The following is a 26,703-nucleotide window of genomic DNA, read 5'->3' as shown; positions in this document are numbered from 1 at the left end:
CGGTCTCCTGTCCTTTCTGAAAGCCATAAAGATGACATTAGTCATTTAGATAACTTGTGTCCTCAAAATGAACGGAGATGTCGTAACTGTGAACGGAGATGTCGTAACTCTTCTATTAAATAGCTCTGGTGTAGTCCAAATGATAGCTGGGGATTCTGGGTAGTGTAGTGTCTTCTGCCATCCTTTACTCCGAAAAAAGATTTGTTTCTCCGAATCGAAGGGTAAAAATACAAAAGCATTGCACACAATTTAAACCAATCAATGTTGTGTAATTAACACGGATAATCTGGTGTTTTTTAGTCGATGAGTAGTGCAGATATCACTGTAAAATCAATCGTCAGTAAGGGGAATATTTACTTCCGGGTGTACAATTCTCCGTTATCCAATGGGAATGGACGCTCTCATTGCCTTTAAGGGCAGTCGACACAAACGAATGCCGTGCTTCCATGAGCGTCCATAGAAGCACATGGACATCCCGGAAAGCTGAAAATGGACGCTAAGGGCCCCCCCCCTTGCGTTGGAAAAAGCCAATAGAGTCTGTCTGCAGACCGCAGCAAGGAGGTGTTTCCTATAGGGGCGTTTCCTATAGGGGCGTTTCCTATAGTGAACGACGGGAGCCGGCTCTCGCCCGCGAACGAGACGTTTTTTGTTTTGTTTTTGCGGAGGGATCTAGATCGACATGAAGGCACATTATGCAATGTGCAATGTGGACATTATCCCGCTTATTACACATGGCCACATTCTCAACAAAGTAACGACATGACTCCCAATAATAATTGAAATGCTTTTATGGATTTAGAAAAAGATTTTATTGATTTAAAAAATAGTTTTTTGTATTGATTTAAATTGACATGCATCCGCTAAGAAAAGTAGTCCGTTGTTACTGTTTGAACTAACGTAACAACGGCAGGAACTGCTTCGATAGTGTTTTTTAGGAGCTTTTTGATTACAGATTTGAAAACATCGTTGCTTGCTTTAAAAGTAGCACAATTCATTATGTCAAACCTTGAAAGATATCCCTGCCCTAATGCCAAAAGTAACTGGCAACTGAATATATGTCGCCGTAGCTATGATGTCTATGTCTGGACCGCTGCGTAAAAAGGAGGGTTTCTGACCCATTACTTCTCTTCCTACTTGTTGTCCCCCTCTTCTCCCCGCTGCAGCCTAGCAGTTGATCTCAAAGCACGCTCCCCTCTCCTGCAGGGAGAAAAACTATATTTATATACTTTATATAGGTTGATACAGTAGCCCCTTTTTTTAAATAGTTTTTATAGGTGTTGCCATCTGTTTTGTGTAGCGTGGTTCGACAAGCAAGTCAATGCATTAATTGGGTGGTATCAGAGAGTTACACGGGTCTGTAAATGCAATGAAAACAATTGGCCACAGCAAATAATTTATATTAAACATGTAATTTTTACTTTTGAATACTTTAGTACAAAGGATGTCTTGAATAATTTAAGTGATATATGTATATCATATAAATATAAATCATTAGTCAAAACAGTGCTACATTTGATTTAATTAAAAGGTATAATATGTGGTAAACTGAAGAGCCCTTTGGGAGCCGAAAGAGCCGGCTCTTCTTGGTGAGCCAAATGATCCGGCTCAGCAAGAAGAGCCGGAATTCCCATCACTAGAACAATGACTTCTTCTGCAAGGATTTATAAAAGCAGCTGGATAAAAAAAGTTAGGAAACGCCCCTATAGGAAACGCCCCTATAGGAAACGCCTCCTTGATGCGGTCTGCAGCCAGACCCATCTCGCTGCAGACCGCAGCAAGGAGGCGTTTCCTATAGGGGCGTTTCCTATAGGGGCGTTTCCTAACTTTTTTTATCCAGCTGCTTTTATAAATACTATAGGACAGTAACACAAGAATACAGTTTAAAAGGGGAATGATTAGTAAAATATCCATAAAGAAAAAGTAAATCTGTGTACAGTTCTGTTTCATATGGATGCTGAGAGATGTAGGCTATCAATAGATCTCTTCATTTTGCTCTCAAAGTGCACCAGATTGATGCATTTAACTTCAATATTTTAAAAATAATCTTCCCGGGGGAGCATGCCCCCAGACCCTCCTAGAGGAGGTTAGGTCCACCCCCACCTAAAACATGTTCACATGGATAGGATACTAAATACATGTGCACACTTTTTATATGGTGGCCTATGTCCATATCAAATCAAGTTTTATTTATATAGCACATTTTTCAACGATTTTTGGTCGAGCCAAAGTGCTGTATATATAATAAAAAATAACCTACAGTAAAGACACTTTACAGCAAATACAACAGCACAGTTTGTGCAGAATATCAGTATGAGAAAACGACACCCTCTGTCCTTATATGTTTCTGTTTTGGTGGTCGTGCCACAACCGTGTATGCACAAGTCATAGGTGCGCTATACAATAGCACTACACCCCTGCAATGTGTGTGAAAGACAATAGACTTTACAGCATGTTTTTTGAAATTGAAGTTGCGTTGGTGTTTGTGTGTTGGTTGTTGACGGCAGTGTGTGCCCTCCCTTGGTAAATGATTGCCCCCATTCGATTTGTTCTAGAGCCGACCCTGCGCGGACTGGACTTAATGTTACTCTGATCCGGTTACTTATGTTGTGGCAGATATTTAAGTAAGCTTTCTTAACGCTAATGTTATAATAGTCAGATTGCTCTGAAGATGGGAGGTGATATTCTATTCATTTTCACGTTCACACAGCCGGCCGTCTTTCCTGCAACGGCAGCTTTTCTGTATTTCCTTTCTCCTGTAATATGACTTGATCCCTAGTTTAAACTCTGCACACTGAGCTCTGATTGGTCAGCAGGCAGTGCTTTCACTGAGTTGATCTCTTAGCCAGCAACCTAACCTGCTCCGGGGCAGGTTAGCTGCACAGCATAAGTTACCATGGAGATCTAGCCTGCTAAAAAGAGAACCAGCGTCGTAGGACCGGAAACCCCAAGTTTTCGCTGAAGTTAGCCGGCTAAGCAAAAATCCTGCTTCGTAGAACAGGCCTCAGGTCTTTTTAATGTTTAATGTCAACCATTTGTGCCGATAGCATGAAGTAGAAAAGATCGGCGATCGGCGATGCTAGCGTTAGCATTTCTCCCCCGGGCTTAAATTGTGTATTATAGAATGATCACACCGGTGACAGTACTCTTCAAAGCAGCAAAGTGCAGTCAGGGGAGGCAGGGGAGGCAGAGCCTCCCCTGTCATACTCCAATGTAACGGGAAAAATCTAAATAAATAATAATAATTATAAAATGTCTCCAATGATCTGTGCTGTAAATGTGATTTCTGTATGATTCCAATCGCTTTTTATAGTCAAAATCGGCAAATTTGCCGAGCTCCGCTACAACTAGGCTACATGGGAGCAATGAGAAGTGAGGCAGGGACGAGCTCTGCCTCACGTAACACCACATAAACTGGCTGGAGCGCGGGAACTAATTTAGCGCAGGCACTTATTTTGTGAGCGAGCTCCAGCCAGTTACTGTGGGGTAAGGTGAGGCACAGATGAGATCTGCCTCACCTCAGATGCGTCACCCCCATAGGTCACCCCACAGAAACTGGCTGGAGCGCGGGCCCTAAGCGCATGCCTGTTACCATCTCACCGTAGAGTGTCACAAATGTAATGTTTGTAGATCCCTTTATTACATGTGTCCTCGCCATCCATAAACTCTAAATAACTTATTTCACGTATATATGATATTATTTAGGCTCGCTGGTCTCATCATACAACTGCACTGAAAAAGCACCAGGGGAGGCAGCCATAACCTCTGCCACACTGAAGGGGGCGCACGTGAGCCCACAGGTTCTTGTTGCTACTGTTATTCTACGCAGAGACGCAGAGACAGTAGACGCAAACAACAAACTAGACTTTTGAAATTAGAGGAAGATAAGGAGGACTTTTACAAAAAAGTAATAGAGATTGTTGTCCAGAAGGATAGCATGGACTTCATCTTCAAGTCAAGGTAAGACCACAATTGTAATGAAAATGAGATCTTACTAAGAAAGAACAATCCAATATTTCTATTTTGGGTATCCTTTTGTTGAACGGTCTGTTTAAAATTATGAAAATAATAAGAATATTTCGATTAAGCTCAAAATATAGTATTTGTAAATCTGACTCTCAAAGAGTCAGTGCCTCACCAACCATGAACCTCACTGCTTCAAAGGGTTCACGAAATATGACTACTACTCTTACTCCTTAACATTTTGGATTACTTAATGTTACTTCATATTAAGGCAAATAAAAATGACAAGGCTGTAATGCTAACTAACGTGCTAGGTACTAGCTAGGTAGCTAGTACTCCTGGTCCTTTCATCAGACGGGAAGCGAAAGAACGAGCAAGACCCATTGCTGGTATGATAACAACCTGGTACTAAGCACACAGGCATCTTGATAAAGTTATCTTATCTTAGCCAGCGCTGATCTTAGCTACCTCTTAGTGGAGGAAAACAATTGTGACATCACTTACGTGACTCTGGGATTTGTAGTCTTTCTAGTTGCGTATTTTTCATAGTCTTATATTTCAACAGTTTTACCACATGGAAATGATTTTTTAAGATTGACAAACATCATATGTGTAATTCATGGCACAATTCAAACGGGATCGAAAGATAAGTTTTCTCTCTCCATTGACTTCAATACATTATTTTTCCGAAATAAGGTCCCATGGACCGGAAGTAGATGGGCGTGACTTCGCCACTCAATTGCTCTAAATGTCCCGTCTGGTTCCGGTGACTTTATTTACGGCTAAAAAGCATGCTAAAAAGCCCAAGATTATAGAATTAAACGAATAAATAAAAACAAGGATAATTGTGTGTTATTGTTGAGTAAATAACAGTGTGTTATTTAGAAAAGAATAACAAATTAGAAGGAAACAAATACAGATTTCAGTATTTTGAGGCTCTAAACCCCATTTATTTTCCTCACAGACGGCAAAAAAGTCCGACATTATACGATTTAAAATAAAAACAAATAAATAAACAGATAAAACACTGGCATGTAATTTACGTTAGAATAAATAGAATGGTTTTGAATAATAGAGTAAAATCTACGTCACTTTACAGCCCCGCCCACTTTTGGGGAAACCAACGCTGTCATTTGAACAGCGATCAAGCCTGAAGGCACAGAGATCTTCTTCACTGTCCTTTCTTCTTAGAGGAAGTACAGAAACACGTAACTCTGGATTTGTTTTAATGTTAGAGGTGCAATAAACGACACAGCAGCTTTTTGGCATGTTCAAACTTATATTTTCTGCATCGCTCATGAGAGTAGGCTTGTTTGAGACACATTGCGGCTCGCCTCGAAAGTAGACGAGAGTAGCCGATCGCAGCCGGGGGAGGTGTCAAAAAGCTCGCCTGAAGTCGGACAGCTCCGAGTCGGCTTCTTCTTCTTCTTTGCATTCTTCTTCTTCTTCTCTCGGTTTTTTGGCGGATTGCAAACAACTTTAAGGTGCATACCGCCACCTCCGGAGTCGGCTTGACTCGGTTTGCATTTATAAAGAATGCACACATATGTTTAATCGTTAATGTCAGATATGTACTAAGTAAATACATGTGTTCCTGCTCAAGATTAGATTCAACATTATTGTTATTGCACATATTACAGGTACTGAGACAACGAAATGCAGTTTAGCTTCTAACCAGGTGCAACAAGCAGTAAAGTGAAAAGTAATGTACACCATCTACAGAATAAAATAAAGAATGAATTGAATGATGAATAAACAGTGGGGTATGAATACACTAGATATCAGCCTGTGAGCAGTATGAACAGTGTGCATGAATATGCTAAGATATATAAAGTATGAAAACGGTAAGCAGTATAGTATAAAATATATAGATATTAATTTCATGATGATAAACATTGTGGAACAATGATGAAAAATGGGAATGGATGTGGCGACGTAAAACTGACACAAAACAACAACACACTTTTGCCAGCCAATTGGAGAGTTTCATCAGCAGCACGTGGTAAAAACCACAAATGAACGCTCAGCTCGAGATACCAGCGAGCCGTTTCCCATCAAGCATTTCGCTTCCGCAGCTCGTGGAGAGCAACTGCGCCAACTCGCCTCGCTCTCAAGGCTGCGGGCGTCTTTGTCCCGCGAGATTTCAAAGTCTCATGTGGGCGAGCCTCCAGAGCAAGTCGGACAAAATGTCTAACCATCATGCAACGCACTAGCAAGACGTTGATCGCAACTGCGCAGGTCTTGCTTGTCTCAAACAAGCCTAGTAACAGCTGGCGAAATTACAGCCTCGCCTACTGATTTTAAATTTAACCATATAGAGTGGCGAAGTCACGCCCATCTACTTCCGCCCCATGGGACCTTATTTCTGAAAAATTATTTATTGAAGTCAATGGGGAGAGAAAGATTATCTTTCGATCCCGTTTGAATTGTGCCACGAATTACACATATGATGTTTGACAATCTTAATAAATCAATCTTAATAAATCATTTCCATTAAAACTGTTGAAATATGAGACTATGAAAAATACGCAACTAGAAAGACTACAAATCCCAGTCGCGTAAGTGAATTTAGCTAGCTGACATTAACATTACACGTTACACTCGTGTTACTCACCGACACCTTGTAAAGCCGGTCCCGCATGCTGGAACCAACTAACTATGAAGGTAGATATGGTGCAAAATGCGAGAGCGTGAAAACCTGATGTGAGCACTTTCAGAAAAAAAATCTGAGCTTGTGTACATTTACACTTGTATACAATATCCACGTAACTGTGAACCAAATGTACACTTGTATAAAATATCCACGTAACTGTGAACCAAATTTACACACTTGTAAAAAATATCCACGTAACTGTGAACCAAATTTGAAGTCACAGAAGAAAAAAAAAAGTTTTGTAGCTTGTAGAAAAAAAATGAACTTGGAGATGAAATGTTCACTTGCAGAAAAATACATATTTTTTAAATATATTTTCCATTACAACTGCAACTTTATTTATTACAACCTCTCAAATCAGTCATTACAACTTGACGAATCTGCTCTGTGGCAGTATAAATCGACGAATCTGCGGTCTTGACTTTTGCTACACTTCTTGCGATAAATGTGTCGCAAAAGTAATTTTCACCTGTAGGGGTGGGGGGGTGGGGGGAGTGGGGGGCGAAGGGGCGGAGCTATCAGAACAACGAGGCTTGGGTCAGTCACAGTCAGGTCGAACCGGATGACAGCGGGGCTAACTGTTCGCTAACGGTTCGTGTCGCTACTAGTCCGCTGACATGGCGCGTCAATCAACGGTAAGTTTTGCCCATTACTCGCCCAGTATTACTTTGAATATTACTATTGTGATTGAGGATTAAATCCGCTTTGAAGACCACCGTTTTATATCGTGCAGTTTAGCGGCGAAATAACGTCAGTCAGCCAGCTAACGCTAGCTTTGTTGAGTTTATGCTAGCTAAACAATTAGTGGTTGTAGTCTATACAGCAGTAATTCATATATTATAGCCTACTGCTTTGGCACTAACGGTTGATAACCGTTTATGAAAATAAAACCAATTGAACTGTACTGAAATAATGACAAGTTCTATAATTGTCTTGGGCTCCTGCTGTGTTTTTAAAGCCTTTGTAAATTATCCATGCTATTTTCTATTTAGAACGAAGACTTCAGAATCTTAAAATCCCTTAACGTTTGTATGCAATTGTGCTAAATTCAACTCTGGAATCAAGCAAATATTAATATGTTTGCATGACATTAGTTATTTATATTTTGCCATCACTGAACTATACGTTTAATACATTTAAGTCAAGCTAAGGTACATGTGTTACATGTGTGCTCTTACCTGTGATGCCTCCTCCAAACAGCATAATAACCAGACTGTATCATTAAAACTAAGTACCAGTTCTAGATCCTTGACTTTAGACAAACAATTCAAAAGACAACATGTATTTAAAGACCAATCTTTATTTGAAGGTGCCTCTTATAACCTGAGATATTAGTTATACATTAATAGTATTGACAATCTAAAAAAACTGAGCAACTCAACAGTGAACTTTATATTTCTTATTGTCTAAAGCATTTATTATTTTCATTTTTCCCCTCTCATATTCAGTGTGGACGGATTGAGACAGCATGGTGTCCAGAGGACTGCAGAGACTTCAGGGAGAAACCTCCGTGTGATGGACGTCCTGTCTGTTGGTCTGGAGAGGACTGAGGGTCTTTCCTCTGCGAGGAGGACCAGGGCTGATGAAGGAGCCCATGCTGGGCAAAGCTGATACCAACTGCACAGGCCTAGTCTGTCACGTTATTTGACTAAATGTGTTTACTTATACATTTAATAGGTTTACACCTTCTGTCCATATGTGCTTTTTATTTAAAACATTTGATTAACTTTTGGTTCACATTTCAATAAATTGTATTTGTACTCCTTTTGTCCATTATTCTTACTGAAAATGTTAGATTACACATTCACATCCGACTGAAGATTGGCCCCATTTATTTGTGACGTTGCAAACTCTGCGGTACAAGGCACAAGTGATGTGAAGCTCATAAAGTGAGGCATATAGAAATAATCAGCTGATGGAGTGTAGATGTGGAAATAGGTGCATTCGATCAGCTGACTATGTTTTTCGCCACACTTTATAAGCCTGACTATAACCACCCCTTCTCTGAGGTGCAGGCAGCGTCACAAACAAATGATGGTCCTGATAGACTACAAATATATATTTGGTGTGCAGATCTTTGTTTTCACAATAAAAGTAGTTTCTTAGTGAATGTCCTGTACTGGTCTTAAAATCTCATATCAGCTTTTAATGTTCCTCTTGGATGTTCTTCTTGACCCTCAGAGAAGGAGAAGATGTCGTGTCCTTTCCTAACAAATTACAGGAAACAAACATTATTGCAGAACAAGTGTGTTATTTATGAAAGAGGTGTGTTATGGGGCTGTTGATATAATTATTTTTTAATTGTAATCAGCAGGGTTCTTAGTTCTTACACCTTTTCAAAAGTCAAATTCAAGCACTTTTCAAGCATTTTCAAGGTGCGCTTTTCAAGCATCTTACAGCTGTTGTAAATTACATATTTATATACACATACTCAAATGATTATTTCCCTACCTCACATTAAATCAGATGTTCTTTATGCTATAAACAACCAAATGTGTGTTTCGTGATAGCATTCTACACGAGGATGAAAAATTAAAGAAAAGAAAACTAAGTTTAATATTTCAAAATTAGTGACCTGTACATAGACTAGGCCTCCCATATAACCTGGCTGAGCCAATATACAACAATCAGCCAAATAACTTTTCAATACATTATTGATTAATTGTTGGTAGTGAACGCAAGTCAGAGGTACATGGTGTACTTCTACTCCACTGCAGTTCAGAGGTACATGGTGTACTTCTACTCCACTACAGTTCAGAGGTACATGGTGTACTTCTACTTCTCTACAGTTCAGAGGTACATGGTGTACTTCTACTCCTCTACAGTTCAGAGGTACATGGTGTACTTCTACTCCTCTACAGTTCAGAGGTACATGGTGTACTTCTACTTCTCTACAGTTCAGAGGTACATGGTGTACTTCTACTCCACTACAGTTCAGAGGTACATGGTGTACTTCTACTTCTCTACAGTTCAGAGGTACATGGTGTACTTCTACTCCACTACAGTTCAGAGGTACATGGTGTACTTTCCTCCACTACATGTATTTAATCCCTTTAGTTACTTCACAGATGAATGATGTGAAATCTAATCAAGTGTTGAATCAGACTTTAGTTCCACCTGGAGTAAATCCACCAGCTACCCTGCAGTATACAAAGTCATTCAGACTCGCTGCACCTTCACCAGCTCTGAGAACACTTTCATGATCAATCATTATAAAACATATCATATATATTATTCTGAAATGGACCAATCTGCACAACGACTACTTTTACTGTCTTTCACTATATTTAGATGAGAATACTTTTCTATTTTCACTTGAGGAACATTTTGAATGCAGGACTTTTACTGTAACAGAGTATTCCTACACTCTGGTACTTCTACTTTTACTAAGTACAAGATCTGAGTACTTCTACTTTTACTCAAGTACAAGATCTGAGTACTTCTACTTTTACTCAAGTACAAGATCTGAGTACTTCTACTTTTACTCAAGTACACGATCTGAGTACTGCTACTTTTACTCAAGTACAAGATCTGAGTACTTCTACTTTTACTAAGTACAATATCTGAGTACTTATAATTTCACTACAATATCTGAGTACTTCTACTTTTACTCAAGTACAAGATCTGAGTACTTCTACTTTTACTCAAGTACAACATCTGAGTACTTATCCACCTCTGGTAGTGTATTAGCCTGAATTGTAGACACAAAATCATGCAGAGCTGCATACAAATAGACTCACAATGGTAACAAGTGGAAAATAATATGTACAAATGTGTACAATGATTTTAGGTAATGTTGACTACTCAAGACTCCTGACTTATACATTTCCAAAGGAAGACTGTGTTCATTCTACAATTACATGGGATTAAAACAAAATGTAGTTTTAATTGTATAATACTTCAATTTTATATAAAAGACAGTTTGTTTTCATGTTTTCAAATAAACAAAGTCTTGGCTTTCAGAATATTAAACTTGTTTCGGCAAATTCAGATGATAAATACAACTTTGAAGCTTCGGCATGATTACAAGCAGAGAACGGACTAATGTAACGTCACAGCAAGCATAACAACAGCCGGTGTTTCTTGTGAGTTTCCCCGGTACACAAATGCAAAAATACACAAACACACTCACGAGCTTCCCGAGACCAGTAATACAAACGAAAATGTGTCTTCGGGTCAATGTGACTGATTTCGATAGAGCAAGTCACATTTGGTTTAGGCACGAAACATACTACCAGTAGAAATACATTGCTTTCAAAATCGCTCTGTGTCGAATCAATAGATTATATTTCGTGACTATAACACGAAATGCCGTGAGAGCTTCATCCTCTGAACACCACACGATGGCGACTGTAACGCACATAACATAGGTACGCTCCTCTGAAATGATTGTCCCCTGCAATTATTATTATCCCTCATGGAGTTCGCTATTCAGCTCGCTAACGTTAGCTTAAACAAACGTAACATTAGGGCTGCACGCTTAATCGAAAAAAGATCTGCGATCTCATTTCTAAATTACGGCGATCCTATGACGTCATGCTGATTTTATTTTTTTGAATTTTTTATTATTTTGCTTATGAATAATACCAACTTGCAATGTCAATCATACATAAACGATGTAAAGCAAATATACTCTATACATTTAACATTAAAGTACCATGATCGCATGCAAATGGTAGTGTTCTGTCTGTCTCTCCTCCTCTCATGCAGTGCTGTTAACGCTGCAGCCACTAGGGTTGCCAGTTTTTGCGGAAGGAATAAGCAACCAGGTCTATGAAAACAAGCGCAAAAGAGCACTTTAACCCTATATATATCTACAATCTCACAACCGCAACAACCATTATTACTTACTACCAAGCAACTTTACAGAAAGATTATCCCAATGTGGCTTATAATAAGTATACCTGGCAACACTCACTGACTGCAACACGTGAGGGCAGGAGCCGGCAGTATGTTTACAGAAGCGTTAGCATTAGCACTGATTACAAGAAAAACAGAAATGAGTGACGAGGAGGTCGAGGACAATGACACCGATGAAAATCCCGGTGGCGACTCTGGCGAGAGGAAAGTTGTGCTTGTGCCGAAAAAAGGACCACATTCATCCAGTGTGTGGAACTTTTTTGGATTTGATCCTGATGATGACTTACAAAAAGTCGTCCACTGTAAGCATTGTTCTCGCATCGTCGCAACGACGTCAGGTAACACCACAAACCTATTAAATCACCTGCAACGTCACCATAAAATACAGTATGCTTTAGCAAAGAAGGACAACCCGAAACAAATATCAAACCCGCAGACAACGACGCAAACATCCATAAGCCAAACGTTATTCAACGGAACACCATATTCACACAGCTCACGAAGGCACAAAGAGATAACGAAAGCCATCACCTTTTACTTGGCTAAGGATATGGCATCAATAAATACAGTTCAAAATGAAGGGTTCAAGAACTTGATGAAGACACTGGATAAGCGGTACTCAGTGCCTTCCCGCAACTACTTTTCACGTACTGCATTGCCTGCCATGTACTACAAGACTCGAACCACAGTCGAGACAGAACTGAAAGATGTCCAGCACTTTGCGACAACAACTGACCTGTGGTCCAGTCGTACCATGAAACCATATATGAGCCTGACGGTGCATTTCATCACCAGTGATTTCACCATGAAAAGTCGGTGCCTACAGACAGCTTTCTTCCCCGTGGACCACACGGGCGACGAAATTGCCGTGGGACTAATGGAAAGTCTCCAGTCCTGGAGCTTGGATCCGAAAAGGATGGTGTGCATCACTACAGATAGTGGATCAAACATCATAAAAGCATCCGACATAAACAACTGGACAAGGCTCCAGTGTTTTGGCCACAGGCTACATCTGGCTATAGGTGAGCTGAGTACAATCCATCCCACAGTAAAGTCCTCTGTTCATTGAAGTCTGAGAGTGTAGAGTTAAATTAACTGTCAATATTGTACTGAACATGTTTATGTATTTAAACTAATTACCACCATTTTAAATTTTAATGTATAGTCTAAATTAGGGGTGGGCGATATGACGATATATATCGTCGTGACGATATTAGGTCTCCACGATATGCTTTTTCAGAGATATCGTCCTATCGTGATATAAAAAAAAAATTGCTGATGGCAGTGAAGGAAGACGACCCTGCACTCGCTCGCTCGATTAAAACAACCATCCTGCAGTACCTTCAGGAGAAGTACAGTGATCCAAAGACACAGGCGCTGCTCGACATAGCTACAAGTCTGGATCCAAGGTTCAAACTGGACTATGTCAGCGAGGACAACAAAACCACTGTCAAGACCAGACTGAAGGATGAGATGACTAGCATCGTTACTATGGTAACTGTTTATATTAATTGGGAACATTTATTTAGTTTATCAACCTTAGTATTTAACTGCTGAGATATTACTTAAGTTATCAAGTGTAGAATATTAAGGTTAACCTTTTTATTAAATTCTATTTTCCCTTTTCAAGGAGAGTCTCAGCCTCACTCCCACCACAGCTTCCTCCAGTGCCACGCCCCCCCCCTGGTGGGAAGAAGAGAAAGACCTTAGGCAGCTTTTTTAAAGTAGCAAAGGGGAACGAGGCAGCTGCACCTGAAGTCGAGCAAGTTGTCGACATGGAACTAGGCACATATCTACTCAAGAAATATCGACAGCGAAGATGACCCCTTAAAGTGGTGGAATAACAACAAGGGACAATACCCAAGATTGTCCATGCTGGCCAGGAAATACTTATGTATTACTGCGACCAGTAGCCCTTCAGAAAGGGCTTTCAGTACAGGGGGGAACATTGTAACTTGCCAGCGTTCCTCCCTGAAACCTCAGAATGTCGACATGTTGGTGTTCTTAGCCAAGAATCTTAGTGCAATAGATGGACTGTGCTAGTAGCTAGGCAGCTATTCTGAAGCTGTAACTTTATGTTCCGTTCCGTTTTTATATTCAGTACTGACTGCAGTATTTAAATTAATCCTTTTGTTAAGTTATGTTTGTGTTACAAGAGTGACAAATTAGATTAGAATCTGTAATGACCACACAGCCAGGCTGGTGGAATTCGTGTTGAAATGTTGTCTGTTTAAATGTATTGTACTGTAGTGCAATAAATATTTTCATTGAAACGATGAGAATCGTGTGAGAATCGTGATCTCAATTCTTATGGAGGAAAATCGTGATTCACATTTGAGCAAGAATCGTGCAGCCCTACGTAACATGCAACGTTAGCCTAATCTAAAATGCTCTACTACGGCGTACCTTTCATGTGGCTCGTCAGCGCAGACTCTCGCATCGTTATTTTTGCAAACTTTGCAGGAGGCTACTCGTGGGCTTGACCCTCGTCTTAGCCATGGCTTGTATTTGTCTTCTGCTAGCCAACGCTCGTTGAAACTGCAACCTCCTGGCACACAGTCATCTATCACTCTCATCAGAATGCCCAGGTCACATGTAACACAAACATTTGCAGGTCGCGCGCATAGCGCGGGAAGGCCGCAGCGGAGATGTTTTATGTAGAAGAGAAGCAATTATTTTCTTTTAATCTAAAAAGCGAACTATTCAGTCAGACAGCAATTTTTTGTAAAAGTAAAGCATTTACATTTTCAAGCACTTTATCTCAATTTCAAGCACCATTCCCAAAATTCAAGCACTTTCCCAACCTTGAAAACACCACGTCAAATTTCAAGCATTTTCAAGGATTTCAAGCACCCGTACGAACCCTGAATCAGATTATGAATGAACAGTATGAAATTCATCAACATTGAAATATATGTTATTATCAAAATAATATTTAACTGTTATCAAAACGTAGTGCAACTGCAGAAGCTTGCTCTGTTGTCTCACTGAAAGAATAACTTTTACCACAGACAATATTAAGAGATAAATAGTAGCAGTTCTCACTATGTGTTAAATATCTTTGCCTTCAATACATTACATAAGAAAGCTGACAAAGTCATATTGCTTGTTAACATCTAAATGTGACTTTTTGCATGGAAAAAACCCTCAACTTAACTGATGTGTAGGTGATCTAGTATTTAGTATTGTTTAATGGAATGTATATCAGTGTATTAAAGTCAATACTTCATTCATTTAAACCAATATCTTTCTTGATTCTTTGTACAGTATGAAAAAAGAGTCTTAGTACCTGTGCTGAAGTTCACTGCTGTGAGGAGTCCAGTTCTGTCTCTCACGGAGCGTCCACACTACAGCTTCAAAAATAGCTTGGAGCTGGGCGTGTCTGGAGCTTGGGGATTTTATTCAAGCAACACGACCAACGACCAATCACATGAATCTCCCGCCCCCGACATACAAAGCAAAAACCCCCGGGGATTTTATGCGAGCAATATATATATAAACTCCCCAAACAGGCGAAAACCTACCAGTTTCACCCACTGTCTCTGCCACCTCCCTCCATGCCTGGTTCCTCCGGTTTGTATCCCGGTAGGTGAAGAGGGTCTGGTCATACAAAACCGGGTGATTTGCTACGGCGATAGTTAGTTTCTCCTCCGACTTTTTTTGAAATATAGAAATGAACGGCGGGATATCTCTCCCAGCTTAGACGCGGTTTGATTGGCTACGGCTTCAGCTGTCAGATTTTGGGAAACGGGATTTGATTGGCTGGCGCTGGCTACTCCGGCGTCTCCGGCGTCAGAAGTTGAACATTGTTCAACTTCTGTCGCCGGAGACGGACCGCTCTGCTACCCACAATTCAGTTCGGCGAAAAAGCGCGGCTACGTGACGTCACCCCATTGAAAGTGAATGGGCAGATTGGAGCTTTCGACGCTGTCGACGCTGTAGTGTAGACGGGCCGTCACTCTCTGGTCCAGCCTGTCTGCATCACCTGGACACTTTAAACAAACAGATATATATATGTAAAGTACCATGTGTACAAACAATATAACTGATTCTCTTCTGTTGAACAAGTTGGATTGTGTATTGTCCGAGTCAGGGTCCTTTTTATTTTACTGTAACTTTGGAAATTGTGTTACCAATGCTTACTGTTTATTTGATATCAATTTGTAATACAATTAATAAAAACAACAAGGTTTGGGTTCGTTCTTCAGATGACTGTGACGTTAACTTGTAAGCTCAATAATGAACTCCAGCTCAACCAACCATATTGTAATATCTAAGTAATCATCTTGAAATATGACATTAATAATTGTAATATACACACATCTTATTGTGAGGTTGATTTCACATACATCGACGTTAGCTAAATAGAAAATAGCATGGATAATTTACAAAGGCTTTAAAAACACAGCAGGAGCCCAAGACAATTATAAAACTTGTCATTATTTCAGTACAGTTCAATTGTTTTTATTTTCATAAACGGTTATCAACCGTTAGTGCCAAAGCAGTAGGCTATAATATATGAATTACTGCTGTATAGACTACAACCACTAATTGTTTAGCTAGCATAAACTCAACAAAGCTAGCGTTAGCTGGCTGACTGACGTTATTTCGCCGCTAAACTGCACGATATAAAACGGTGGTCTTCAAAGCGGATTTAATCCTCAATCACAATAGTAATATTCAAAGTAATACTGGGCAAGTAATGGGCAAAATTTACCGTTGATTGACGCGCCATGTCAGCGGACTAGTAGCGACACGAACCGTTAGCGAACAGCACCGCTGTCATCCGGTTCGACCTGACTGTGACTGTGACTGACCCAAGCCTCGTTGTTCTGATAGCTCCGCCCCTTCGCCCCTCCCTCCCCCCACCCCTACAGGTGAAAATTACTTTTGCGACACATTTATCGCAAGAAGTGTAGCAAAAGTCAAGACCGCAGATTCGTCGATTTATACTGCCACAGAGCAGATTCGTCAAGTTGTAATGACTGATTTGAGAGGTTGTAATAAATAAAGTTGCAGTTGTAATGGAAAATATATTTAAAAAATATGTATTTTTCTGCAAGTGAACATTTCATCTCCAAGTTCATTTTTTTTCTACAAGCTACAACACTTTTTTTTTTCTTCTGTGACTTCAAATTTGGTTCACAGTTACGTGGATATTTTTTACAAGTGTGTAAATGTGGTTCACAGTTCACGTGGATATTTTATACAAGTGTACATTTGGTTCACAGTTACGTGGATATGTTATACAAGTGTAAATGTATGCACACAAACTCAGATTATTTTTCTGCAAGTGCTCACATCAGGTTTTCACGCTCTCGCATTTTGCACCATATCTACCTTAAAGCAAACAGATATTGTTCTAAACTGTATTAAAGTAAACAGGTATTATCTTGAACTGTATTGAAGTGAACATGTATTATTTGGGACTGTTTTTAAGTAATCCTATATATATATATATATATATATAAACCTTCTTACATACACTTTCCCAGACACCCTGACACACAATACACTCCCTGACCAACACACACCCTGACACACAATACACTCCCTGACCAACACACACCCTGACACACAATACACTCCCTGACCAACACACACCCTGACACACAATACACTCCCTGACCAACACACACCCTGACACACAATACACTCCCTGACCAACACACACACACACACACACACACACACACACACACACACACACACACACACACACACACACACACACACACCACACACACACACACACACACACACACACACACACACACACACACACACACACACACACACACACACACACACACACACACACACACACACACACACACACACACACACACACACACACGTTAATTTTGGCAGCTAGACGAAAGCTAGACGAAAATGGTTATTAGTTTTAGTCACATTTTAGTCATTTCTATCCTTTATAGTTTTAGTCTAGTTTTAGTCGACGAAAACTCAAAACGTTTTAGTCTAGTTTTAGTCGACGAAAACTCAAAACGTTTTAGTCTAGTTTTAGTCCAGTTTTAGTTGATGAAAAATTACATTTTAGTTAACTTTAAGTCAAAATGTTTTCTCTCTTTAAACCAATTCAGTTAGGCAAATACAGGTATCTGAAATTGGAATCAAGGTGACCGTATCAAGTGTTGAAATTTGTAAAGCAACATTTCACTCTCTTAACCCTTTACTTAGTTAGTTTGATATCTCTAGCCTCTCACATTGGTGCAATACTGTTGTGTTGTCCTTGCTGATCCTCTAAGGTAAGGATAGTGCATACACATAGATACAAGTGGTACTGGTAACATAGTGGAATGTTCTTTACTCCAAGTCAAGAACCAAAACATTATTTTTTTTAGCCTTATATTTATTTTCCGAAACCTCCAATAAAAGTGAAGACACGTATGCCCAAAACAGAGCAATAAATGATGAACAATGACATGACACCTGAAGTTTTGGATCACGAAAATTACAGACTTGAGTTAGCTCAGTGACTCAAACTGTAGTCCATTGTAGACTCTCTACATTTATCAATGGTGTGTCAGTAACTTGTCAGAACAGAGGGTCATCCCTCACAAGATGCAGTGCAAAGCAGTAACTTGTATAAATTATAAAGTATAAATTGTTGTATAAAACTATCCCTCACCTTAACATTATACGTTTCTGTACCTACAAATAAAATAAAAATGTTGAAAGTGCATACAGTACATACCTATAGAATAAGATAAACCTTGAATAAACTTGGCCTTATAAACAATCAGAGGGAACCACCTCTGTAGTGCACTCTCATATAAAGTAACAGACAAAGTACAGACATCCGTAGTAGTATTAACAACTTTTTAGCCTACTGATCTCTATTCAGTTTGAGGAAAGCACTTCTCCTCTTATCGAAGGTCTCTATCATAAGGATGAAATCCTCATCCTCAACTGTACGGGCAGGTAGACCGGTGCGTCCAATCCACTGGGCAATGACCTTTTCTTTGGTGCCTTGTTCCAGCGAGTCTGCTTTATATTTTGGTCCTGAGGAAGAGAACGCTGCTGGGATAGTTGACTGTTTATTCTTTGCACCAGGTTGCTGTTTTGGAGTACTCGTCTCTGGGATCTAGGTGAGGAAAAATAAGATTGCATAATTACTCCCTATACAGAACTACAACGCCTACAGATGAATTCCAATTAATTAAATGTAGGCTAATCCCTTTAAAATATGCCTTTGGTAATAGTATTATCATTAAAATATAGTATATCAATAATATCAAGTTTAGATTTTGAAGATTCTAATTATGTGATAATACAATACAACTAGCCTATTATATATGCCTACCTGGCCTTAGAGATAAGAAAGTATTTTCCAAATAAATTGCCGTGTACTCTTAAAAAAACAACACAATAATTGCAGTGACTAGATAGTTATTGCAATGCAAGCCCAGCCAACATTAGCCTGGAACTTGCCAGAATCATTCATTTGCTACCGGAAACTGAAAACGTGTTTGCAAGAAAGGCTAAGCTAACATAGATAGTTAGTACATTTGCCTCTAGTAACTAGTGACTAGCTAGCAGTCTGCATTGGCAATGGCAACTTGCCAATGCAGACTGCCCAGTAACATAGACTTAACGTTAGCAAATGTATATGCTTAGTTAGCGTTACCACATACGAGTTAGTTACGACTTATCATGTAACGTTACAGTTAGCTAACTTACCGTGGCATAAATAGCAGGATGGTGCGCCTTCAAGTGCCTCTTCAGGTTAGTCGTATTCTTCCCAACTAATTTGAAGCCACATGGCGTCTCTCCTTCTCCCGCAGTTGCAGTGCAGTGTGTTTTATTTTCTACCGAGTTATAAAGAAAGTTGGTCCATATATCTATTCTTTTTTTGCGACCAAAAACTAAAAGCGCTTTCGCTGAATCCGTCATCTTCACTGTTTGGATATCATCACCACCTGTGCTGCTGCAGTGAAGCTGGGGTGGGCGGGGGTGAGTGAGGTGTGCAAATTCCCAGAATCCCAAATAATTCAACCAGTGACAGGGATGCATTTTGAAAGAGAAGACGGACAATTGGAGGAAAATAATATCCTGCATTTTTAATGTCCGATAGTCCACCCTTAACACCTTCGTCTCGTCTCGTCTCGTCAACGAAAACTACATTTACATTTCGTCATAGTTTTCGTTATCAAGAATCTATTTTTAGATTTTTTTATCCTTTTCAAGGTTCTTTTTGGGGCCAATGTTTGATACTAATATATCTGTGTACAATGTTTGATTGTTTGAGAAAGAATAGTTTGTGGGAAACCTTCCCTGAGAAATTAATAATTTGTGTGAAACCTTCCCTGGGAAATTAAAGGAGTAGAATCCAGTGGAAGATAAGAAGTGACTCTCCGCCCCAAAAAGGTCCATATATACTGTTGTTTATTCATGCACGGTGCCCCCTGTTGCTGACTGGCCGGTCCCGATACCTGTATCGCACGGCAGTGGAGCGGGGAGCCCGGAGTGCTCTGTTACAGGGCACTCTGTATTTTCCTATTGTGTCTTTTTACCATTAAAATCAGATTATTGTTATAACTTGTATGCCGGTGTTTTGAACTCCTTTTCTTATTAATCTGACCAGGCTCATCTAAACGGACGGCGCAGAGCTGGGCTTTAAGCCACCACAACTGTGTCTGCTCCTACAATTTTCATACTAACTCCCCTTTTGTGTACAGTATGTACAGTTCTCAACATGGCCAGACTTGTAGTGATTTTCACCTCTTTTAATACTTTTCGCTTCATTCTGAAATAAAGAGGTGAAATGTGCTAACGTGACGGCCATCTTGGTGTTGGTGACTATGCAAGACCAGAGTTCATTGAGCGCTTCACACAAAAAAATGTGTTACTTCACAGTTTTACGGCACATTTTAATTGTTTTGACTTGCAAAATTATCTTTTAAATTGACAAACATCATATGTGTAATTAGTTGCACAATTCAAACGGGATCAAAAGATAATCTTTCTCTCTCCATTGACTTCAATACATAATTTTTCAGAAATAAGGTCCCATGGAGGTTCCCCGGAAGGGGAGGGACTTCGCCACTCTATATCGAGCCCGATTGTTGATTTCAAATGTGTGCTCTAAAATGATATTTATAAATGACTATTATCATTATTATAAGCAAGACAATAAATGGCAAAGATATGTAGAAAATAAACGTATTTAAGATATACGTTCATAACTAACGTAACGTGGGAGAAAATATGTTTCTAGAAGATATGTAGAAAATAAACGTATTTGATATACGTTCATAAATGGGGCGAAGCCTGCGAGCTAGTTCAGGCAGTCAACTCGAGCACTTATGCTGCATTAATACATAACGCCCCTTGCCACTCTACAAACAACCAAACAGAGTCTCCTTAAAGGAATGGTATGCTCATGACACTCATTTTTAAATAATTATCATCCGATAAAACAGACCAGTCTCTGCCAGTCTTTTTTTTTTTTTAATCCGATGACTTTATACTGATTATATACCGAAATAACATCAACACTGTGGGCGCCGCCATTTTCCGGACGTGACGTAAACCATGCGTTTGGTTTTCGAGGACACGTTGATCTCCATGTTATTTACTGTAATTTCTCTCTTCAAATATGCCTCACTGTATCGCGAAATATTGCCACAATTCTGATAGGAACAATCCACGGAATGCTTAGTTCCATCTGTTGCCAAAAGGTAAGCGTAAGAAGTACATTCAGAGGCAGTGGCTAGCGAAATGTGGCCGGCCCGAACCGAAAGATTCACAGGCTCATGTATGCAGCGAACATTTCAAATTTCCGGACGACTACTCTGAGAGTATGATAAAACATAACATGGGATTTATGGAACAACCATTACTTAATGGAGATGCAGTACCATCGGTCTTTCTGGTGTCATCACCGACCAGGACACCAGTTCGGCCAGTTGAGAAATCGCCCTCTGCAAGTGTGAAGCGACGGAGGAGCAGAAGTAGTGCTCGGAGTAAGAATAAGGTATGTTATAGCGCATTTCCATTGCAGCGGCTAGTCCCGTTTTAACGTCCTTTAGCATCCAGGCCAGGACAGTTGTTGGTGGCCTTTCCATATAGCGTAGTACCGACTAGTGTGTATTTTCCCCCAGTTTTTTCCGGCCCCATAAAATCGTGATTCTATGGCCAGGGACAACGAAGCTGAGTATGCTAAACTAGAGAGGGAATCGCTAGCAAGGGTGGTACTACATGCATACATATAGTATCTTATATCATCTTCCTATTACACACACATGCATTTCCAAACATCTGGACTACCTATGTTGCAAATGTATTATCTCTTCAATTTACACACGGCATCTATTGCACGTCTGTCCGTCCTGGGAGAGGGATCCCTCCTCTGTTCCCATGTTCCCTTTAAACTGGGGGTTTTCTTCGGAAGTTTTTCCTTGTACGATGTGAGGGTCTACGGACAGAGGGTGTCGTATTGTCATACTGATAAAACATCAAAACTTCTTCCTCTGCTGACGAGTCCGAACTCAAATATTCAGCCATGTTTCCGTGTGTTGACAAAGTGAACGCATGGATGACGTCACGACCATCACGTGACTACTGAAAATGGCAAAAATGGCGGCGGCCAGACGGAATATAAAGGTTTTGATCAAAAAGAGCTATAAAATCATTATTTACCGGGGAATATCGCTGATTTCTTCAGGGTATGGTTTAAACATAATGTTTCACTAAATACTGAAGTTTTGATTAATTATCTAATGAGTGGACCATTCCTTTAATATACCGCTCTATTTAACCTGTTGGATCTCTCTCCATGCATTGCTTGCTGCTGCTTTTGCCGCAGCTACCTCTACGTCGCTGCTGCTTGCCTGCCCCACCACCACCCCAGCTTCCACCTGTAGGTTCGGGGGTTAGTTATTTGATCATCACTCATCGTGCTATGTATATCTATGGAGTGATGATGCCTGAGCCTAGTCGCCAAACTTAACTATATGCTACTTCTAATAAACATGTTAAAGAAACACGTGAGTTGTCTGACTGAACTAACGTAACGTGGGAGAAAATAAGCTTCTGGCTAAACGTAATTGAGAATGCAGTTTAGTTCTGTGGGAACGTAATTTTTAGGAGACAGGGTTGTCATAGTAGGGCTACAGGGCACAGCGCTAATGTCAAAGACACAAACATTATACATTATATTTTTATTTTAACAGGATGCAGTGACAAAAATATTTGGGAAGGCTTAGCCTTTAAAATATACAGTTGTTATACTTTTGTTTTTCTCCAAAACAAATTGGTGCAACATTCCTGCACAACACATAGTTACAGTTGTGTACACAGAAATTAAGCCTTTGTCAAATACAGTAAAGTGAAAGGAAAACTTTGATGAAAAATAAATACAAAAAATATTTTAAGAAAAAACAGAGAGATACAGTTTTTCTCCATTGCTAACACACTAAAATCATACATAAAGCACAATTATTTGAACTGACACTCAAAGAGCAAAACATCGGCTCAAATCTCCAAAACATGTTTTCAGCTTTTCACACAATTTGCAAATTAACATGGCACTTTTTGCAAACCATAATTGAATTGTTGGCATGTTGCATACTATAACCGTACAAAAATCCTGCACAATGTACTGTGGTGTGGTCAACTTTGCGACCCACCAGTTGAGAACCACTGCTTTAGATTATGCTCAGCAGTTGGGTGGTCAAACAATCTAGTATTATGAATGAAGTGTGTTATATTTGGTGCAAAAGTTTGCATTTGTTAAGTGTTTATGTAGTTTTGAGTGCAGTTCTTAATTTAGCAGGAGAAATTAGGTGTTTTGCACTTTGGGTGTGTGGTTTTGTGAATTGTGTTTAGTGTTCTGAGAAACTGAGCAATTAAAAAAAAATGCTGTTAGCAATCGAAAAAAACTGTAAATACTTTCGCAGAATTGTACCACCTCAATGGGCCGGCTACAACTCCTCATCAACCTGCAGAAGAAGCATCCCCTGTATCCTGGCGGTCAAACAGCTACAACCGTTATACTGCAAATAACTTCCTCCCTCTTCCTCTTCCTCTTGCTGCTGTCCATATATCCGTTGTTGTTTTTATAAATGTCTTACATGAAGCCTTTTTCTATTGCTTACATCCTGATAAATGAGTCAACAATAAAGCAGTTTGGTGTTTATGGTCATTTGGCATGTGTATTTGTTGATTGGTTCATGTGTGTAGCATTTTTAATGGCAGTTTTTTGAAAATGGCAAACAAGTGAATATGTCAGATTTCTGTGTCTTACTTAGAGAACCGTGTGCAGTGTTTTGCAAAAAAGTGCCGAGTTGAATTGCAAATTGGGTGCAGAGCTGAAAATGTGTTCAGAGTTTTGGGGATTTGAGCTCAGGTTTTGCTCTTTGAGTATGAGTTTAAATAATGATGCTTTGTGAGATTTGTTTGTGTTAGCAACTGAAAAAAACTGTAAATTGTTATTACTAAGGAGTAGGATCTCTGTGTTATGTTACAGCATTGGCCAACAGGTGAACAATGTCAAAACTAAGTAACAACTATGATTTGGGGACTCATTAACACAGTCATGGCTTACTACTGGTCTTAACTAGTGTGAAAGAGAATGACACCTATAATGATTGTGAAGATGGAGCCTGTGAGACTGACCGTTGAGCGGCCCGACCAAGCAAGGAGGCAGAGGCAGAGAGTTCAAATATATCTCGGTGTGGGCATGTATTCATCGCTGTGGTACATGACACAGCCTCAATATTGCTGCCCATGTGAACACAGTCACCAGCCACAAGGATCTCACACACACTACCTGTCCACTGACAGGGAAAACAGAACACACACACACACACACACACACACACACACACACACACACACACACACACACACACACACACACACACACACACACACACACACACACACACACACACACACACACACACACACACACACACACACACACACACACACACACACACACACACACACACACACACACACACACACACACACACACACACACACACACACACACACACACACACACACACACACACACACACACACACACACACACACACACACACACACACACACACACACACACACACACACACACTAATCAGGCCAATAAGACACAGGTGGGGGGGGGGGAGGACGAGACAACACAGGGCACCAAGTGAACACAATCACTAGCCACAGACAAAACAGGAGGGGGAACACTTTCAAACTAAACCACATGTGCAATATTACAAGGCCTGAAGCCGTCAGTCCACAGTGACGAAGTTACCTACGTCACAGAGCCATTGAACCCATACTTCAGCCTAATTTAGTTTAAGAGTTCACGCCAATTTATACAAGTGGGTGCCAATAATTAAAAAGAAGTCCAACTGTGGGGCAACTGCATTCTTTTCTATTAGTGTGCCACAATAATATACTAAACATGTTTATTATGTAGGGTGTGTATCCTTTATTTACGTTTCAGTTGGGAAGAAATTGTTTGTTACACACCTCATAGGACTTATTAGGATTCTGATTTGCTGGTGCGGCTGCAGCTGGAAGTTAAACTACTATCCACAAGTCTCAAGGAAACATCCCTCAGGATTATGTGAGCACTGTGATGTAAAAGAAATCAGTGCAGAATGTCATGTTGCCTTGCCAAAATTACTTTAAAGAATCAGAAAACTTTGAAAGGAAGAACGAGTCTTAAGATTGTGTTGATCATTAGATTAGATTACATTTATTGTCATTACACAGTACAGGTACCATGTAACGAAACGGTTTCTCTGCATTTGACCCATCCTAGTGTTAGGAGCAGTGGGCTGCCATTATGTACGGCGCCCGGGGAGCGGTGCCTTGCTAAGGGACACCTCGGTAGCACTTGGTCTTTCGGGGACTTGAACTGGTGACCTTCCAGTTGCCAAGCCAAGTCCCTATGGACTTCACCACCACCGCCCATTAGGGAGACATTTTCATTATTTGAAAGAAACAGCAACTGTCCAACATAGTAGGTGGTGGTACTGCATCTTATTGCCACCCATCAAATCAATTGTCACGATCTTGGTGTTATGTCACGGTTTTAGTGATTACCCCTCTCTGTATTTAGTCTTGTCTTTCCCTGTGTTCCCCTGTCGGTTCATTGTTTGTTTTTCCTGTCTCCCTCCATGTCAGTCACGGTCAGTTTTGGTATTATATCTTCCTTGTGCTACTATGTGTTTTATGCTATGTCATTTGCCATCAGCTTTTGTAATAAAGCTCGCCTTTTGTTTATAGACCTTTTACCTTTTTTGTAGTCTGCTTTTGGGTCCTACCTTTTCAGCGAACCTTAACATAAATATTTTTTTGACTCAACAATATCAAAACAGCTTGGGTCAAAGCAGCTCTCACTGCTTCCTGATGTGAATTCAGGGCAACAGATGTATGTGTTATGTTTGTAGCGGCTAATGTAGCCTTTAGCAAATCATCCTCAAGCAGACATGAGGAGCAGGCTACAGCGTTGAGGTAAACTCCCTTTTAATGCCACACCAAATGTTTGAATGTTTACAAAAAGTCGTTCTTGCATTGGTTTTAGACATGGTTAAATATTGTCAATAAAATACATACCTGTTGAAACGTAGATTTAAAATAATGTAGTCTCTAAAAACACCAGGGTTCCGTTAAATTAAAAGGGACCTATCATGCAAAACGCACTTGTGTACGTCTTTTATACATGAATATGTGTCCCCGGTGTGTCAGGGAACTCACCAAGTGTCAGAAAACACAACCCTCTCTCTTTTCCTCCATACCCAAATCTCTAAAAACGGGGCTGCAACGGATCTGATACAGACTGATCCAGATTTGAAAATGCTCTGACATCAGAAACAAGGTGCTCCGCCTATATGGCCAACTCTCCACCTATCAGGGGAATGAGAGGTTGCGTGGCATGGTAACAGCATGGTAACAGCATGGTAACAGCATGGTAACATGACTCTCGTGCCTCACCCCCCTCCTTTGCAGGGGGGCGTGGTCAGCTGCAGCTCATTTGACACAGAATCAGCCCTTGTGAAGACAGGGCTGGAATAGAGCAAATAGAGCGAAAAGAGGCATAGCTAAAATGCATGATCTGTTTGTTTTTGTTTTTTTAAACTTCACAGACATGTTTTATGGCCCTACAATATATTATTCAAATATAGCATGATAGGTCCACTTTAAGTTGTCTGAATCATTGTTTTGGTTTATCTGAGATGTCCCAACTGTGATGA

At 40.1% G+C, this 26,703-nt stretch overlaps 1 protein-coding gene across 1 annotated transcript in view; it reads right to left on the bottom strand.

The window, feature by feature from the left end:
- Positions 1 to 26,703, bottom strand: part of ggt1b (gamma-glutamyltransferase 1b) — a 65,586-nt gene that overhangs the window by 37,484 nt on the left and 1,399 nt on the right. The gene's annotated exons all lie outside the window — the stretch shown is intronic.

The sequence above is a fragment of the Pseudochaenichthys georgianus genome, chromosome 12 (assembly GCF_902827115.2).
Source record: "Pseudochaenichthys georgianus chromosome 12, fPseGeo1.2, whole genome shotgun sequence".
Classification (NCBI taxonomy): Eukaryota; Metazoa; Chordata; class Actinopteri; order Perciformes; family Channichthyidae; genus Pseudochaenichthys; species Pseudochaenichthys georgianus.
Note: the sequence above shows the minus strand (reverse complement) of the source record. Positions and strands in the feature narration are given on the sequence as shown.